Source organism: Erythrolamprus reginae, chromosome 3, assembly GCF_031021105.1.
Source record: "Erythrolamprus reginae isolate rEryReg1 chromosome 3, rEryReg1.hap1, whole genome shotgun sequence".
In the NCBI taxonomy this organism is placed as follows: Eukaryota; Metazoa; Chordata; class Lepidosauria; order Squamata; family Dipsadidae; genus Erythrolamprus; species Erythrolamprus reginae.
In genome coordinates, this window is record NC_091952.1 from 643,690 (window position 1) to 663,106 (window position 19,417).

The 19,417-nt window shown below is 41.7% G+C and overlaps 1 protein-coding gene across 1 annotated transcript in view; it reads right to left on the bottom strand.

The window, feature by feature from the left end:
• The window catches only part of LOC139163540 (matrix metalloproteinase-9-like), a 68,610-nt gene that overhangs the window by 8,308 nt on the left and 40,885 nt on the right, over positions 1 to 19,417 (bottom strand). The window lies entirely within an intron of this gene.

Here is a 19,417-nt window from a genome sequence, read left to right on the forward strand (position 1 = left end):
ATGAGAGAAAGGGAAAAGAGAGAGAGAGAGAGAAGTCGAGAGAAAGAAATAAATAAATAAAAGGGGGAAAGAGGGAGGGAAAGAGAGAAGTGAGGAAGGAAGGGGGGAAAATGGAAGGAACAAGGAAGAATGAAATGAGTGGAGGAACAGAGGAAGGAAAGACTTTTTTGGAGGGGGGGTGTTAATTTTTTTTCTCTCAACATACATTCAAACAATACAGTGTACCATCTAATTTTCCATGAATAAAATGCAGTATTTTTAGTAACTAATATCAATCATCAAAAAAGTTGCAAAAGTTTTTTTTCTAATTTTGTCATCCAGTTACATACATTTTCTTTTCAGTAAATTCCCTCCTTAATGTTCCTTCAAAAAGTACAACACCAATTATATTTCTATCTTATTAACCATTATGCCAAAGTGCTTCCTTCCTTCTTTTTACATTTTTCTATAAACCAAGAAAACCTTGTGTAGCCAATCAGATGTTAACAAAAGAAAATTAAAAACAAAACATAAACATAAACAAATTTCAGACTTCTTCCCCCCTCTAAATAGTACATATACCTAATCCCAAATTTAAAACTTATTTCAGCCCATCTAACATTTAGCCAATTAATACTTATCTACATTTCTTACTTAATTATTAATCTTAAATTTCAGTCAATTTGAGAAAAGAAAAAAAGGGGAGGGACTAAATATTCTCTATTTTCAATCAATTAAAAATCATTAACATCATTAATCTTCCCAATAATTCTAAATTCAATTCCATTTATGCATTAATCCAAATCAGTATCACCTACCACATATCTTATTATAATCAATACTAACTTTTTCAAAACAGACCAGCAATTCCTAAATTCATATATCTAAATAGAAAAAGTAATTAAAGTTAAGAAAAGAGCAAAAAAACCAATACTCCAAGCTTAATCAACCCTTCTCAAACTCCAATTTCTTTCATCTGAGCAGAACTTTGAACCAAACCCTTTTCTTTTAAATATTTTTTGTATCCCCTTTAATCCCCTCTTACTCGGGAGATAGAAACGTGGGCCTCCATTGGGATCAGAACAGAAGTCGAGGATGATCTGTCAGTCCAGTGCCCTCTTTTAGAAGCAGATCAGGATCCACAGAAAACATCTAGGGGGGAAGGCAGGTTGTCCTCGATTTACAATGGTTCATTCACTTATGCCCCTTTTTCACACTTATGACCTTCGCAGCAGCCCCAGATTGCAGGATCAAAACTTGGCCGCCGTGTTCCTATTTCTGTCTTGAAGTCATGTGACCCCCTTTTGCGACCGTCTAACAAGCAAAGACAATGGGGGAAGGGGGGCGGAGAAGCCAGATCTGCTTAACGACCGGGTTTCTAACCGATCCACACCCAGGCATGAAAATTTGCCGCTCAGACATTATACTTTTCATCCCAGACCGAAAAAAAAATAGAGGGAACATTGGTCCAAAGGCTACAAAAAAAGGTTTAAATAAGGTTCAGGAGAGAAGTGTTTTTAATAGGAAGGTGAACACAAGAAAAAGGGGACACAATCTGAGGTTAGTTTGGGGAAAGATTAGAAACAACATGAGAAAATATTATTTTACTAAAAGAGTAGTAGATGCTTGGAACAAACTTCCAGAAGACATGGTTGGTAAATCAACAGAAATTCAATTTAAACATGCCTGGGATAAACATTTATATACATTTATATAAATATACATATATATATTTATGTATTTATGTATTTATGTATTTATGTATTTATGTATTTATGTATTTATGTATTTATGTATTTATGTATTTATGTATTTATGTATTTATGTATTTATGTATTTATGTATTTATGTATTTATGTATTTATGTATTTATGTACTGTATTTATGTACTGTATTTATGTACTGTATTTATGTACTGTATTTATGTATTTATGTATTTATGTACTGTATTTATGTATTTATGTATGATTTGATTTGATTGCTGCCCCTCTCCGTAGACTCGGGTTGGCTCACAACAGCAATAGAACAATTCATAACAAATCTAATAATTTAAAAACATTTCTAGAAACCCATTATTAATCAGACATACATACAAACATACCATACATAAATTGTATAGGCCCGGGGGAGATACCTGAAACCCGGTTGGGCAAAATTCAGAGAGAGGAACTCCTCCCTCCAGGCCCAGCCAGGTTTCAGTCATACATGCTAGGTCGGCTTCCACATGCAGGATCAAATCCCAGATGAGGAGAGCTTTATTTACCACCGACCTGGCATTGAGCAGCAGCAACCTGAGCCCAGGGCCAGAGTTACACTCATCACCAGTACCCTGAGTTGAGCACACAGAGCCGGAACAAGGGATTGTTATTAAGCAACGATCTCTCGTTCCCTTGGAATGGCTAGTTCTGTGGATAGGTCCATCCTAAGATAAAATACAAGAAATAGTATAAGGGCAGACTAGATAGACCATGAGATCTTTTCCTGCCGTTAATCTTCTATGTTTCTATGTTTCTACCCTGTTTCCCCGATAGTAAGACACCCCCGATTGTAAGACGTATCGGGGGTTTCAGGGGTTTCGGCTAATATAAGCCGTACCCAAAAGTAAGACATATGTCTTACTTTCGGGGAAACACGGGGGTATTGCCGCCTCCCTCTCATTTAGCTGCGCGCCGCCTCCTGCCCACGTCCGCACCGTCCCCCTCTCCATACGTCACCGCGTCTGCCGCCTCCCTCTGATCCAAATGAGCGCCGCCTCCTGCCCACGCCTGCGCCGTCCCCCTCTCCATACGTCGCCGCATCTGCCACCTCCCTCTGATCTTAATGAGCGCCGCCTCCTGCCCACTTCCGCGCCGCCCCCCCCTCCATACGTCACCACGTCTAAATGTTAATTTTATGGTTAAAACAAAAAAATTCGACAATTTTTTTCCAATATAAGACATACCCCGAAAGTAAGACATAGTGGGGCTTTTGGGGATAAAAAGAAAGTAAGACACTGTCTTACTTTCGGGGAAACATGGTAGTAGTAAATCTCTAACCTCTTAAATCCAAACTGTAGTGCCTCCTACTTATCTCTATTCATTTTCCTTATAACTAAAACCCTTGTCTCTTAATAAGTCCAAATGTACTGGTAAGCAATGTTTAATAACAAATAAAATATAAATTCTGTGTATATAATTTTCTAGTTAATAACCTAACTAATAAGTTTCTAAAATATCATATCCTTCATTTTCATCATAATTTATCTTCCTCCTGGTAGTACCTTATGTATTCATTAATTCAAGATTTCATCCAAATCCAATTACCGTATTTTTCAGAGTATAAGACGCACCTTAGTTTTTGGCGAGAGCAAAGTAGGGAAAATAATCTGCTGACCAGGTATTCCTCTGGCCAGCGTCCTTAGTCTGATCAGCTTCAGCACATTATTTTATCCCCTGTTTAGGGGATAAAATAGGCTTTTAAAAAAAGTTCACAGACAGTAACAATGAAAGAGCTTGCAAGTCAGTAAGAGCTGGGAACATCATTAGCCCCTGGAAAGAAACATTTGGAGCAAGTAGGGCAATTTTTAAAGGCCTGCAATACTTAGGCCTTGGAAAACATTCTTCTTCACAGAGAGTAACAATGAAAGGGCTTGCAAGCCGGTAAGAGCTCAGAACATTGTTAGCACCCAGTTAGAAACATAGAAACATAGAAGTCTAACGGCAGAAAAAGACCTCATGATCCATCTAGTCTGCCCTTATACTATTTCCTGTATTTTATCTTACAATGGATCTATGTTTATCCCAGGCATGTTTAAATTCAGTTACTGTGGATTTACCAACCACGTCTGCTGGAAGTTTGTTCCAAGGATCTACCACTCTTTCAGTGAAATAATATTTTCTCACGTTGCTTTTGATCTTTCCCCCAACTAACTTCAGATTGTGTCTCCTTGTTCTTGTGTTCACTTTCCTATTAAAAACACTTCCCTCCTGAACCTTATTTAACCCTTTAACATATTTAAATGTTTCGATCATGTCCCCCCTTTTCCTTCTGTCTTCCAGACTATACAGATTGAGTTCATTAAGTCTTTCCTGATACGTTTTATGCTTAAGACATTCCGCCATTCTTGTAGCCCGTCTTTGGACCCGTTCAATTTTGTCAATATATTTTTGTAGGTGAGATCTCCAGAACTGAACACAGTATTCCAACTGTGGTCTCACCAGCGCTCTATATATGGGGATCACAATCTCCCTCTTCCTGCTTGTTATACCTCTAGCTATGCAGCCAAGCATCCTATTTGCTTTTCCTACCACCCGACCAGACTGCTCACCCATTTTGAGACACTACCCCTAAATCTTTCTCTTCTGAAGTTTTTGCTAACACAGAACTGCCAATGCAATACTCAGATTGAGGATTCCTTTTCCCCAAGTGCATTATTTTACATTTGGAAACATTAAACTGCAGTTTCCATTGCTTTGACCATTTATCTAGTAAAGCTAAATCATTTACCATATTACAGACCCCTCCAGGAATATCAATCCTATTGCACACTTTAGAGTCATCGGCAAATAGGCAAACCTTCCCTCTCCAACCTTCCCCTATGTCACTCACAAACATGTTAAAAAGAATAGGACCCAGAACAGACCCTTGTGGCACACCGCTTGTAACCTGTCTCTGCTCAGAATACTCGCCATTAACAATAACTCTCTGATGTCTATGCTTCAGCCAGCTTGAAATCCACTGAACTATCCAGGGATTAAGTCCAATCTTCACTAATTTATCTATCAGCTCTTTATGTGGAACCATATCAAAGGATTTGCTGAAGTCCAGATAGGCAATATCCATGGCACCACCTTGACCCAACACCTTTGTGACACAGTCAAAGAAATCAATGAGGTTAGTCTGACATGATTTGGCACAGTAAAGGAATGTTGGTTTGGGTCCAATAAGTTATTGTTTTTTAGGTGCTGATATATCCTCTTTTTGAGTAGAGTCTCCATCATTTTAACTACAACTGATGTCAAGCTAACTGGCCTGTAGTTACCAGCTTCTTCTCTACTGCTGTTCCCAACTCTTACCAGATTAGAGCTGGAAAGAAACATTTGGAGCAAGTAGAGCAGTGGAAAAAAAACCCTACAAAGATAGGGCTTGGGAAACATTCTTGGGAAACATTCTCTGCAGAGAGTAACAATGAAAGAGCTTGGAAACATTAATAGAACCTGGTGAGGGCTGGAAAGAAACATTTGGAGCATGTAAAGTAATGAAAAAAATCTACAAAGACGGGGTTTGGAAAACATTCTCTGCAGAGAGTAACAATGAAAGAGCTTGGAAACATTAATAGAACCTGGTGAGGGCTGGAAAGAAACATTTGGAGCATGTAAAGCAATGAAAAAAAATCTACAAAGACGGTGTTTGGAAAACTTTCTTTGCAGAGAGTAACAATGAAAGAGCTTGAAATCCGGTAAGAGTTTGGGAACATCATTTGCATCTGGTTACAGCTAGAAAGAAACGTACTCGGAGCAAGTTAGAGCAATGGAAGAAACCCTGCAAAGACTTAGGGCTTGGAAAACATTCTTTGCAGAGAGTAACAGTAAAAGAGCTGGGAAGATTGTGAGCAGCTAGTTAGGGCTGGGGGAAAAACTCTACATTCAGAGTATAAGAAGCACCCAAATTATCAGTTTCTTTTAGGGAGGAAAAGGGTGCGTCTTATACTCCAGAAATATGGTAATTTCATTCAAATTACACAAATTTATATAGATTATTACCATTACCTAACATTGGTCAATTAGTCAAATTTATATCAATTTATACCCCATTAATATATTCCATTCATCTAACATAACAAAAAAAATCAAACACAAAAAGAAATTGTTATTATAATAATCAAAACCCACTCATCCAGTTCTTTTAAACCTCCTGTTTATATATGATACAACATTTACTTTACTTAAGTCTAACTTCATTCTGATAACATATAAATATTGACCAACTTAAGGCATCATAAAAGAGCAAAAAGAGGTTATTGTCCGAGGTGCCCATGCCTGGATGAAGGGAAGGTCTGGATGGGAGTCGACAGGATCAGACTGGACCCTGACAAGACCCAATGGCTGTGGAAACTGCCTCCCAAAGATCACATTGCCTGTCCACCTTTGGTTCTGGGGGGGGGAGGAATTACCCCCTCAGAATGGGTTTACAATTTGGGCGTTCTCCTAGCTAGGGTTACAGCAACCCCTGACAGCTGTGGCTGGGTGGAACCTTTCCACAGGTTGGACTAGTGCACCAATTGAGACCCTACTTGGATCGAGAGACTCTTCTCACAGTCACCCATGCCCTTATCACCTCGTGGCTAGATTATTGCAATGCGCTCTACATGGGGCTACCCTTGAAGAATGTTCGGAGACTACAGTGGGTCCAGAATGCAGCTGCGCCAGTGGTTGTAGATATGCCCAGGTACACCCACACTTCACCAATTCTTCGTGAGATGCACTGGCTTCCCATCAGTTTCCGGTCATAATTCAAGGTGTTCGTCATTACCTTTAAAGCCCTCCATGGCTCAGGGCCAGACTATCTTTGTGACCAGCTTCTATCACATACCTCCCAGTGACCAGTTAGATCCCACAGGGTTTGTCTTCTTCAGGTCCTGTCAGCTAAACAATGTTGGTTGGTGGATCCGTGGGGGAGTGCCTTCTCTGTGGTTGCCCCGACTCTTCGGAACCAGCTATCTCCCGAGATCCACACTGCCACCATCTCTACTGGCCTTCCGAAAGGCCGTAAAGACCTGGCTTTTCCAACAGGCCTGGGGCCACTGACCTTGGTGAGGTTAACTAGCGAGATCAGCCCATGAATGTACAGCTGGCTCCAATTATTTTAAATTAAAATGTTTTTTATAGAACCATAGAAACATAGAAGATTGATGGCAGGAAAAGACCTCATGGTTCATCTAGTCTGTCCTTGTACTATGTCCTGTATTTTATCTTAGGATGGATCGATCTTTATCCCAGGTGTTCTTTTCCCTTAAGGTTTGAATACTGATCGCTGATTGGCCAACCACGCTGCACCAATTTCAAATGGCCATAAAGCCACGCCTCCACCTTTGAACTGGAGATATAAAAGGCTTATTTAGCGCACATTTTTGCTGTAAAGCCTGTTTGTGAATAGTTGCTGCCATTTCAGTTATTTATTTATTTATTTAATTGGATTTGTATGCCACCCCATCTGAGGACTCAGAGCAGCTCACAACATATATAAAGTGACAATAATAAAATTAATCCAATTAATAACCAATCCTTGTTAACAGGAGAAGTTCCTGAGGATTGGAGAATGGCCAGTGTTGTGCCTATTCACAAGAAGGGCAGTAGAGAAGAAGCTGGTAACTACAGGCCAGTTAGCTTGACATCAGTTGTAGTTAAAATGATGGAGACTCTACTCAAAAAGAGGATAAATCAGCACCTAAAAAACAATAACTTATTAGACCCAAATCAGCATGGCTTTACTGAAGGCAAATCATGTCAGACTAATCTCATTGATTTCTTTGACTATGTCACAAAGGTGTTGGATGAAGGTGGTGCCGTGGATATTGCCTACCTGGACTTCAGCAAAGCCTTTGATACGGTTCCACATAAAGAGCTGATAGATAAATTAGTGAAGATTGGACTTAATCCCTGGATAGTTCAATGGATTTGCAGCTGGCTGAAGCGTAGACATCAGAGAGTTATTGTTAATGGCGAGTATTCTGAGCAGAGTCAGGTTACAAGCGGTGTGCCACAAGGATCTGTTCTGGGTCCTATTCTTTTTAATATATTTGTGAGTGACATAGGGGAAGGTTTGGTAGGGAAGGTTTGCCTATTTGCCGATGACTCTAAAGTGTGCAATAGGGTTGATATTCCTGGAGGCGTCTGTAATATGGTAAATGATTTAGCTTTACTAGATAAATGGTCTAAGCAATGGAAACTGCAGTTTAATGTTTCCAAATGTAAAATAATGCACTTGGGGAAAAGGAATCCTCAATCTGAGTATTGTATTGGCAGTTCAGTGTTGGCAAATACTTCAAAAGAAAAGGATTTAGGGGTAGTGATTTCTGACAGTCTCAAAATGGGTGAACAGTGCAGTCAGGCGGTAGGGAAAGCAAGTAGGATGCTTGGCTGCATAGCTAGAGGTATAACAAGCAGGAAGAGGGAGATTATGATCCCACTATATAGAATGCTGGTGAGACCACATTTGGAATACTGTGTTCAGTTCTGGAGACCTCACCTACAAAAAGATATTGACAAAATTGAACGGGTCCAAAGACGGGCTACAAGAATGGTGGAAGGTCTTAAGCATAAAACGTATCAGGAAAGACTTAATGAACTCAATCTGTATAGTCTGGAGGACAGAAGGAAAAGGGGGGACATGATCGAAACATTTAAATATATTAAAGGGTTAAATAAGGTCCAGGATGGAAGTGTTTTTAATAGGAAAGTGAACACAAGAACAAGGGGACACAATCTGAAGTTAGTTGGGGGAAAGATCAAAAGCAATATGAGAAAATATTATTTTACTGAAAGAGTAGTAGATCCTTGGAACAAACTTCCAGCAGATGTGGTAGATAAATCCACAGTAACTGAATTTAAACATGCCTGGGATAAACATATATCCATCCTAAGATAAAATACAGAAAATAGTATAAGGGCAGACTAGATGGACCATGAGGTCTTTTTCTGCCGTCAGACTTCTATGTTTCTATGTTTCTAATACATAAAAACAATCCATAAAAATCTACTTTAAAAACTTCCATTACCATTCACTCAATGATCGTGCCAAAAACATTTGTTGTTTGGGGGAAGATCCAGTAACCCCAGGCCTGGTGACAAAGATGAGCTTTTAGGCTCTTTCGGAAGGCAAGGAGGGTGGGAAGAGTGCAAATCTCTGGGGGGAGTTGATTCAGAGGGCCAGGGCCACCATAGAGAATGCCTACCAGACGACTTTTTTTAGTCGATGGGACCCGGAGAAGACCAACTCTGTGTGACCGTATCGGTTGGTAGGATTTGTGTGGCAGAAGACAGTTCCACAGGTATTCTGGTCCGATGCCATGGAGGGATTTATAGGTCATTACCAACACTTTGAATTGTGACCAGAAACTAATCGGCAGCCAGTGCAGGCCACGGAGTGTTGGAGAGATGTGGGTTCATCTAGGTAGCCCCATGATAGCTCTCACGGCCGTGTTCTGCATGATCTGGAGTTTCCGAACACTTTTCAAAGATAGCCTCATGTAGTGAGCGTTGCAGTAGTCGAACCTCGAGGTGATGAGGGCATGAGTGAGGGCGGACCTATGCAAGCGCCCTCCTCACCACAGCTGAAAGATGATGTTTTAATGTTAGCTGTGGATCGAGGAGGACGCCCAAGTTGCGGACCCTCTCCAAGGGGGTCAATAATTTCCCCACCCCCTCCCGGGTAATGGACGGACAGACTGAATTGTCCTCGGGAGGACACTCCATCTTGTCAGGGTTGAGTCTGAGCCTGTTGATGTAATAGTGTCAGACAACAATCCACAATTAACTGGGCAACTCTTCTTAGCTGAACTGGGCATCAGACATACCCTAAAAATACCGTAATGTCCTTTGAGTAATGGTCAAGTAGAATGCATGGTGAGGGTCACCAAGGAAGCCCGCAGCAGGTCTGGCCCAGGACATTGGCAGGAAAGAATTTACCAATTCCTCCTGGCACGGCACAAACACCACAACAAATAAAAGGCCTGCAGGATGCCTTATGGGGAGGAGACTGCGCTCCCAACTTGACAGACTGCACCCCACTTACACTCAAGACTCTCACAAAATGTCACAGCTTCTGGAAAGGAGTCTTGAAGTGGGTATTAGCCAGAGGATATGAGGAATTTGGGGCAAGATAGGAAGCTTTTCAAATGGCAATTTTTGGGAGAATTTGGGGCAAGATGGGAAGCATTTCGAATGGTGATTTTTGGGAGAATTTGGGGCAAGATAGGAAGCTTTTCAAGTGGTGATTTTTGGGAGAATTTGGGGCAAGATAGGAAGCATTTGGAGTGTTGATTTTTGGGAGAATTTGGGGCAAGATGGGAAGCATTTGGAGTGTTGATTTTTGGGAGAATTTGGGGCAAGATAGGAAGCTTTTCAAGTGGTGATTTTTGGAGGAATTTGGGGCAAGATGGGAAGCTTTTGGAATGGTGATGTTTGGGAGAATTTGGGGCAAGATGGGAAGCTTTTGTAGTGGCACTTTTTGTAGGAATTTGGGGCAAGATGGGAAGCATTTGGAATGGTGATTTTTGGAGGTATTTGGGGCAAGATAGAAAGCATTTGGAATGGTGATTTTTGGGAGAATTTGGGGCAAGATGGGAAGCATTTGGAGTAGTGATTTTTGGAGGAATTTGGGACAAGATGGGAAGCTTTTGTAGTGGCAATTTTTGGAGGTATTTGGGGCAAGATAGGAAGCTTTTCAAGTGGTGATTTTTGGGAGAATTTGGGGCAAGATGGGAAGCATTTGGAGTGGTGATTTTTGGGAGAATTTGGGGCAAGATAGGAAGTTTTCAAGTGGTGATTTTTGGAGGTATTTGGGGCAAGATGGGAAGCATTTGGAGTGGTGATTTTTGGGAGAATTTGGGGCAAGATAGGAAGTTTTCAAGTGGTGATTTTTGGAGGTATTTGGGGCAAGATGGGAAGCATTTCGAATGGTGATTTTTGGGAGAATTTGGGGCAAGATAGGCAGCATTTCGAATGGTGATTTTTGGGAGAATTTGGGGCAAGATAGGAAGCTTTTCAAGTGGTGATTTTTGGGAGAATTTGGGGCAAGATAGGAAGGTTTTCAATTGGCGATTTTTGGAGGTATTTGGGGCAAGATAGGAAGCTTTTCAAGTGGTGATTTTTGGGAGAATTTGGGGCAAGATAGGCAGCATTTCGAATGGTGATTTTTGGGAGAATTTGGGGCAAGATGGGAAGCTTTTGTAGTGGCGATTTTTGGAGGTATTTGGGGCAAGATGGGAAGCTTTTGTAGTGGCAATTTTTGGAGGTATTTGGGGCAAGATAGGAAGGTTTTCAATTGGCGATTTTTGGAGGTATTTGGGGCAAGATAGGAAGCATTTCGAATGGTGATTTTTGGGAGAATTTGGGGCAAAATAGGAAGCTTTTCACGTGGTGATTTTTGGAGGTATTTGGGGCAAGATAGGAAGGTTTTCAAGTGGTGATTTTTGGAGGTATTTGGGGCAAGATAGGAAGCTTTTCAAGTGGTGATTTTTGGGAGAATTTGGGGCAAGATAGGAAGCTTTTCAAGTGGTGATTTTTGGGAGAATTTGGGGCAAGATAGGAAGCTTTTCAAGTGGTGATTTTTGGAGGTATTTGGGGCAAGATGGGAAGCATTTGGAGTGGTGATTTTTGGAGGAATTTGGGGCAAGATAGGAAGCTTTTCAAGTGGTGATTTTTGGGAGAATTTGGGGCAAGATGGGAAGCATTTGGAGTGGTGATTTTTGGGGGAATTTGGGGCAAGATAGGAAGCATTTGGAATGGTGATTTTTGGGAGAATTTGGGGCAAGATAGGAAGCTTTTCAAGTGGTGATTTTTGGAGGTATTTGGGGCAAGATGGGAAGCATTTGGAGTGGTGATTTTTGGAGGAATTTGGGGCAAGATAGGAAGCTTTTCAAGTGGTGATTTTTGGAGGTATTTGGGGCAAGATGGGAAGCATTTGGAGTGGTGATTTTTGGAGGTATTTGGGGCAAGATGGGAAGCATTTGGAGTGGTGATTTTTGGAGGAATTTGGGGCAAGATAGGAAGCTTTTCAAGTGGTGATTTTTGGAGGTATTTGGGGCAAGATGGGAAGCATTTGGAGTGGTGATTTTTGGAGGAATTTGGGGCAAGATAGGAAGCTTTTCAAGTGGTGATTTTTGGAGGTATTTGGGGCAAGATGGGAAGCATTTGGAGTGGTGATTTTTGGAGGTATTTGGGGCAAGATGGGAAGCATTTGGAGTGGTGATTTTTGGAGGAATTTGGGGCAAGATAGGAAGCTTTTCAAGTGGTGATTTTTGGGAGAATTTGGGGCAAGATGGGAAGCATTTGGAGTGGTGATTTTTGGAGGAATTTGGGGCAAGATAGGAAGCTTTTCAAGTGGTGATTTTTGGGAGAATTTGGGGCAAGATGGGAAGCATTTGGAATGGTGATTTTTGGGAGAATTTGGGGCAAAATGGGAAGCTTTTCAAGTGGCAATTTTTGGAGGTATTTGGGGCAAGATGGGAAGCATTTGGAGTGGTGATTTTTGGAGGAATTTGGGGCAAGATAGGAAGTTTTCAAGTGGCAATTTTTGGAGGTATTTGGGGCAAGATGGGAAGCATTTGGAGTGGTGATTTTTGGGAGAATTTGGGGCAAGATAGGAAGTTTTCAAGTGGTGATTTTTGGGAGAATTTGGGGCAAGATGGGAAGCTTTTCAAGTGGTGATTTTTGGGAGAATTTGGGGCAAGATAGGAAGTTTTCAAGTGGTGATTTTTGGAGGTATTTGGGGCAAGATGGGAAGCATTTGGAGTGGTGATTTTTGGGAGAATTTGGGGCAAGATGGGAAGCTTTTCAAGTGGTGATTTTTGGGAGAATTTGGGGCAAGATAGGAAGCTTTTCAAGTGGTGATTTTTGGGAGAATTTGGGGCAAGATGGGAAGCTTTTCAAGTGGTGATTTTTGGGAGAATTTGGGGCAAGATAGGAAGCTTTTCAAGTGGTGATTTTTGGAGGTATTTGGGGCAAGATGGGAAGCATTTGGAGTGGTGATTTTTGGGAGAATTTGGGGCAAGATAGGAAGTTTTCAAGTGGTGATTTTTGGAGGTATTTGGGGCAAGATGGGAAGCATTTGGAGTGGTGATTTTTGGGAGAATTTGGGGCAAGATGGGAAGTTTTCAAGTGGTGATTTTTGGGAGAATTTGGGGCAAGATGGGAAGCTTTTCAAGTGGTGATTTTTGGGAGAATTTGGGGCAAGATAGGAAGTTTTCAAGTGGTGATTTTTGGAGGTATTTGGGGCAAGATAGGAAGCATTTGGAGTGGTGATTTTTGGGAGAATTTGGGGCAAGATAGGAAGTTTTCAAGTGGTGATTTTTGGGAGAATTTGGGGCAAGATGGGAAGCTTTTCAAGTGGTGATTTTTGGGAGAATTTGGGGCAAGATAGGAAGTTTTCAAGTGGTGATTTTTGGAGGTATTTGGGGCAAGATGGGAAGCATTTGGAGTGGTGATTTTTGGGAGAATTTGGGGCAAGATGGGAAGCTTTTCAAGTGGTGATTTTTGGGAGAATTTGGGGCAAGATAGGAAGTTTTCAAGTGGTGATTTTTGGGAGAATTTGGGGCAAGATGGGAAGCTTTTCAAGTGGTGATTTTTGGGAGAATTTGGGGCAAGATAGGAAGCTTTTCAAGTGGTGATTTTTGGGAGAATTTGGGGCAAGATAGGAAGCTTTTCAAGTGGTGATTTTTGGAGGTATTTGGGGCAAGATGGGAAGCATTTGGAGTGGTGATTTTTGGGAGAATTTGGGGCAAGATGGGAAGCTCTTCAAGTGGTGATTTTTGGGAGAATTTGGGGCAAGATGGGAAGCTTTTCAAGTGGTGATTTTTGGGAGAATTTGGGGCAAGATGGGAAGCATTTGGAGTGGTGATTTTTGGGAGAATTTGGGGCAAGATAGGAAGCTTTTCAAGTGGTGATTTTTGGAGGTATTTGGGGCAAGATGGGAAGCATTTGGAGTGGTGATTTTTGGGAGAATTTGGGGCAAGATAGGAAGTTTTCAAGTGGTGATTTTTGGAGGTATTTGGGGCAAGATGGGAAGCATTTGGAGTGGTGATTTTTGGGAGAATTTGGGGCAAGATGGGAAGCTTTTCAAGTGGTGATTTTTGGGAGAATTTGGGGCAAGATGGGAAGCTTTTCAAGTGGTGATTTTTGGGAGAACTTGGGGCAAGATAGGAAGTTTTCAAGTGGTGATTTTTGGAGGTATTTGGGGCAAGATGGGAAGCATTTGGAGTGGTGATTTTTGGGAGAATTTGGGGCAAGATGGGAAGCTTTTCAAGTGGTGATTTTTGGAGGTATTTGGGGCAAGATGGGAAGCATTTGGAGTGGTGATTTTTGGGAGAATTTGGGGCAAGATAGGAAGCTTTTCAAGTGGTGATTTTTGGAGGTATTTGGGGCAAGATGGGAAGCATTTGGAGTGGTGATTTTTGGGAGAATTTGGGGCAAGATAGGAAGTTTTCAAGTGGTGATTTTTGGAGGTATTTGGGGCAAGATGGGAAGCATTTGGAGTGGTGATTTTTGGGAGAATTTGGGGCAAGATGGGAAGCTTTTCAAGTGGTGATTTTTGGGAGAATTTGGGGCAAGATGGGAAGCTTTTCAAGTGGTGATTTTTGGGAGAATTTGGGGCAAGATAGGAAGCTTTTCAAGTGGTGATTTTTGGGAGAATTTGGGGCAAGATAGGAAGTTTTCAAGTGGTGATTTTTGGAGGTATTTGGGGCAAGATGGGAAGCATTTGGAGTGGTGATTTTTGGGAGAATTTGGGGCAAGATGGGAAGTTTTCAAGTGGTGATTTTTGGGAGAATTTGGGGCAAGATGGGAAGCTTTTCAAGTGGTGATTTTTGGGAGAATTTGGGGCAAGATAGGAAGTTTTCAAGTGGTGATTTTTGGAGGTATTTGGGGCAAGATGGGAAGCATTTGGAGTGGTGATTTTTGGGAGAATTTGGGGCAAGATAGGAAGTTTTCAAGTGGTGATTTTTGGGAGAATTTGGGGCAAGATGGGAAGCTTTTCAAGTGGTGATTTTTGGGAGAATTTGGGGCAAGATAGGAAGTTTTCAAGTGGTGATTTTTGGAGGTATTTGGGGCAAGATGGGAAGCATTTGGAGTGGTGATTTTTGGGAGAATTTGGGGCAAGATGGGAAGCTTTTCAAGTGGTGATTTTTGGGAGAATTTGGGGCAAGATAGGAAGTTTTCAAGTGGTGATTTTTGGGAGAATTTGGGGCAAGATGGGAAGCTTTTCAAGTGGTGATTTTTGGGAGAATTTGGGGCAAGATAGGAAGTTTTCAAGTGGTGATTTTTGGAGGTATTTGGGGCAAGATGGGAAGCATTTGGAGTGGTGATTTTTGGGAGAATTTGGGGCAAGATGGGAAGCTTTTCAAGTGGTGATTTTTGGGAGAATTTGGGGCAAGATAGGAAGTTTTCAAGTGGTGATTTTTGGGAGAATTTGGGGCAAGATGGGAAGCTTTTCAAGTGGTGATTTTTGGAGGTATTTGGGGCAAGATGGGAAGCATTTGGAGTGGTGATTTTTGGGAGAATTTGGGGCAAGATAGGAAGCTTTTCAAGTGGTGATTTTTGGAGGTATTTGGGGCAAGATGGGAAGCATTTGGAGTGGTGATTTTTGGGAGAATTTGGGGCAAGATAGGAAGTTTTCAAGTGGTGATTTTTGGAGGTATTTGGGGCAAGATGGGAAGCATTTGGAGTGGTGATTTTTGGGAGAATTTGGGGCAAGATGGGAAGCTTTTCAAGTGGTGATTTTTGGGAGAATTTGGGGCAAGATGGGAAGCTTTTCAAGTGGTGATTTTTGGGAGAATTTGGGGCAAGATAGGAAGCTTTTCAAGTGGTGATTTTTGGGAGAACTTGGGGCAAGATAGGAAGTTTTTCAAGTGGTGATTTTTGGGAGAATTTGGGGCAAGATAGGAAGCTTTTCAAGTGGTGATTTTTGGGAGAATTTGGGGCAAGATAGGAAGCTTTTCAAGTGGTGATTTTTGGGAGAACTTGGGGCAAGATAGGAAGTTTTCAAGTGGTGATTTTTGGAGGTATTTGGGGCAAGATGGGAAGCATTTGGAGTGGTGATTTTTGGGAGAATTTGGGGCAAGATAGGAAGTTTTCAAGTGGTGATTTTTGGAGGTATTTGGGGCAAGATGGGAAGCATTTCGAATGGTGATTTTTGGGAGAATTTGGGGCAAGATAGGCAGCATTTCGAATGGTGATTTTTGGGAGAATTTGGGGCAAGATAGGAAGCTTTTCAAGTGGTGATTTTTGGGAGAATTTGGGGCAAGATAGGAAGGTTTTCAATTGGCGATTTTTGGAGGTATTTGGGGCAAGATAGGAAGCTTTTCAAGTGGTGATTTTTGGGAGAATTTGGGGCAAGATAGGCAGCATTTCGAATGGTGATTTTTGGGAGAATTTGGGGCAAGATGGGAAGCTTTTGTAGTGGCGATTTTTGGAGGTATTTGGGGCAAGATGGGAAGCTTTTGTAGTGGCAATTTTTGGAGGTATTTGGGGCAAGATAGGAAGGTTTTCAATTGGCGATTTTTGGAGGTATTTGGGGCAAGATAGGAAGCATTTCGAATGGTGATTTTTGGGAGAATTTGGGGCAAAATAGGAAGCTTTTCACGTGGTGATTTTTGGAGGTATTTGGGGCAAGATAGGAAGGTTTTCAAGTGGTGATTTTTGGAGGTATTTGGGGCAAGATAGGAAGCTTTTCAAGTGGTGATTTTTGGGAGAATTTGGGGCAAGATAGGAAGCTTTTCAAGTGGTGATTTTTGGGAGAATTTGGGGCAAGATAGGAAGCTTTTCAAGTGGTGATTTTTGGAGGTATTTGGGGCAAGATGGGAAGCATTTGGAGTGGTGATTTTTGGAGGAATTTGGGGCAAGATAGGAAGCTTTTCAAGTGGTGATTTTTGGGAGAATTTGGGGCAAGATGGGAAGCATTTGGAGTGGTGATTTTTGGGGGAATTTGGGGCAAGATAGGAAGCATTTGGAATGGTGATTTTTGGGAGAATTTGGGGCAAGATAGGAAGCTTTTCAAGTGGTGATTTTTGGGAGAATTTGGGGCAAGATGGGAAGCATTTGGAGTGGTGATTTTTGGAGGAATTTGGGGCAAGATAGGAAGCTTTTCAAGTGGTGATTTTTGGGAGAATTTGGGGCAAGATGGGAAGCATTTGGAATGGTGATTTTTGGGAGAATTTGGGGCAAGATAGGAAGCTTTTCAAGTGGTGATTTTTGGGAGAATTTGGGGCAAGATAGGAAGCATTTGGAGTGGTGATTTTTGGGGGAATTTGGGGCAAGATAGGAAGCATTTGGAATGGTGATTTTTGGGAGAATTTGGGGCAAGATAGGAAGCTTTTCAAGTGGTGATTTTTGGGAGAATTTGGGGCAAGATGGGAAGCATTTGGAATGGTGATTTTTTGGAGAATTTGGGGCAAAATGGGAAGCTTTTCAAGTGGCAATTTTTGGAGGTATTTGGGGCAAGATGGGAAGCATTTGGAGTGGTGATTTTTGGAGGAATTTGGGGCAAGATAGGAAGCTTTTCAAGTGGTGATTTTTGGAGGTATTTGGGGCAAGATGGGAAGCATTTGGAGTGGTGATTTTTGGAGGTATTTGGGGCAAGATGGGAAGCATTTGGAGTGGTGATTTTTGGAGGAATTTGGGGCAAGATAGGAAGCTTTTCAAGTGGTGATTTTTGGAGGTATTTGGGGCAAGATGGGAAGCATTTGGAGTGGTGATTTTTGGAGGAATTTGGGGCAAGATAGGAAGCTTTTCAAGTGGTGATTTTTGGAGGTATTTGGGGCAAGATGGGAAGCATTTGGAGTGGTGATTTTTGGAGGTATTTGGGGCAAGATGGGAAGCATTTGGAGTGGTGATTTTTGGAGGAATTTGGGGCAAGATAGGAAGCTTTTCAAGTGGTGATTTTTGGAGGTATTTGGGGCAAGATGGGAAGCATTTGGAGTGGTGATTTTTGGAGGAATTTGGGGCAAGATAGGAAGCTTTTCAAGTGGTGATTTTTGGAGGTATTTGGGGCAAGATGGGAAGCATTTGGAGTGGTGATTTTTGGAGGTATTTGGGGCAAGATGGGAAGCATTTGGAGTGGTGATTTTTGGAGGAATTTGGGGCAAGATAGGAAGCTTTTCAAGTGGTGATTTTTGGGAGAATTTGGGGCAAGATGGGAAGCATTTGGAGTGGTGATTTTTGGAGGAATTTGGGGCAAGATAGGAAGCTTTTCAAGTGGTGATTTTTGGGAGAATTTGGGGCAAGATGGGAAGCATTTGGAATGGTGATTTTTGGGAGAATTTGGGGCAAAATGGGAAGCTTTTCAAGTGGCAATTTTTGGAGGTATTTGGGGCAAGATGGGAAGCATTTGGAGTGGTGATTTTTGGAGGAATTTGGGGCAAGATAGGAAGTTTTCAAGTGGCAATTTTTGGAGGTATTTGGGGCAAGATGGGAAGCATTTGGAGTGGTGATTTTTGGGAGAATTTGGGGCAAGATAGGAAGTTTTCAAGTGGTGATTTTTGGGAGAATTTGGGGCAAGATGGGAAGCTTTTCAAGTGGTGATTTTTGGGAGAATTTGGGGCAAGATAGGAAGTTTTCAAGTGGTGATTTTTGGAGGTATTTGGGGCAAGATGGGAAGCATTTGGAGTGGTGATTTTTGGGAGAATTTGGGGCAAGATGGGAAGCTTTTCAAGTGGTGATTTTTGGGAGAATTTGGGGCAAGATAGGAAGCTTTTCAAGTGGTGATTTTTGGGAGAATTTGGGGCAAGATGGGAAGCTTTTCAAGTGGTGATTTTTGGGAGAATTTGGGGCAAGATAGGAAGCTTTTCAAGTGGTGATTTTTGGAGGTATTTGGGGCAAGATGGGAAGCATTTGGAGTGGTGATTTTTGGGAGAATTTGGGGCAAGATAGGAAGTTTTCAAGTGGTGATTTTTGGAGGTATTTGGGGCAAGATGGGAAGCATTTGGAGTGGTGATTTTTGGGAGAATTTGGGGCAAGATGGGAAGTTTTCAAGTGGTGATTTTTGGGAGAATTTGGGGCAAGATGGGAAGCTTTTCAAGTGGTGATTTTTGGGAGAATTTGGGGCAAGATAGGAAGTTTTCAAGTGGTGATTTTTGGAGGTATTTGGGGCAAGATAGGAAGCATTTGGAGTGGTGATTTTTGGGAGAATTTGGGGCAAGATAGGAAGTTTTCAAGTGGTGATTTTTGGGAGAATTTGGGGCAAGATGGGAAGCTTTTCAAGTGGTGATTTTTGGGAGAATTTGGGGCAAGATAGGAAGTTTTCAAGTGGTGATTTTTGGAGGTATTTGGGGCAAGATGGGAAGCATTTGGAGTGGTGATTTTTGGGAGAATTTGGGGCAAGATGGGAAGCTTTTCAAGTGGTGATTTTTGGGAGAATTTGGGGCAAGATAGGAAGTTTTCAAGTGGTGATTTTTGGGAGAATTTGGGGCAAGATGGGAAGCTTTTCAAGTGGTGATTTTTGGGAGAATTTGGGGCAAGATAGGAAGCTTTCAAGTGGTGATTTTTGGGAGAATTTGGGGCAAGATAGGAAGCTTTTCAAGTGGTGATTTTTGGAGGTATTTGGGGCAAGATGGGAAGCATTTGGAGTGGTGATTTTTGGGAGAATTTGGGGCAAGATGGGAAGCTCTTCAAGTGGTGATTTTTGGGAGAATTTGGGCAAGATGGGAAGCTTTTCAAGTGGTGATTTTTGGGAGAATTTGGGGCAAGAT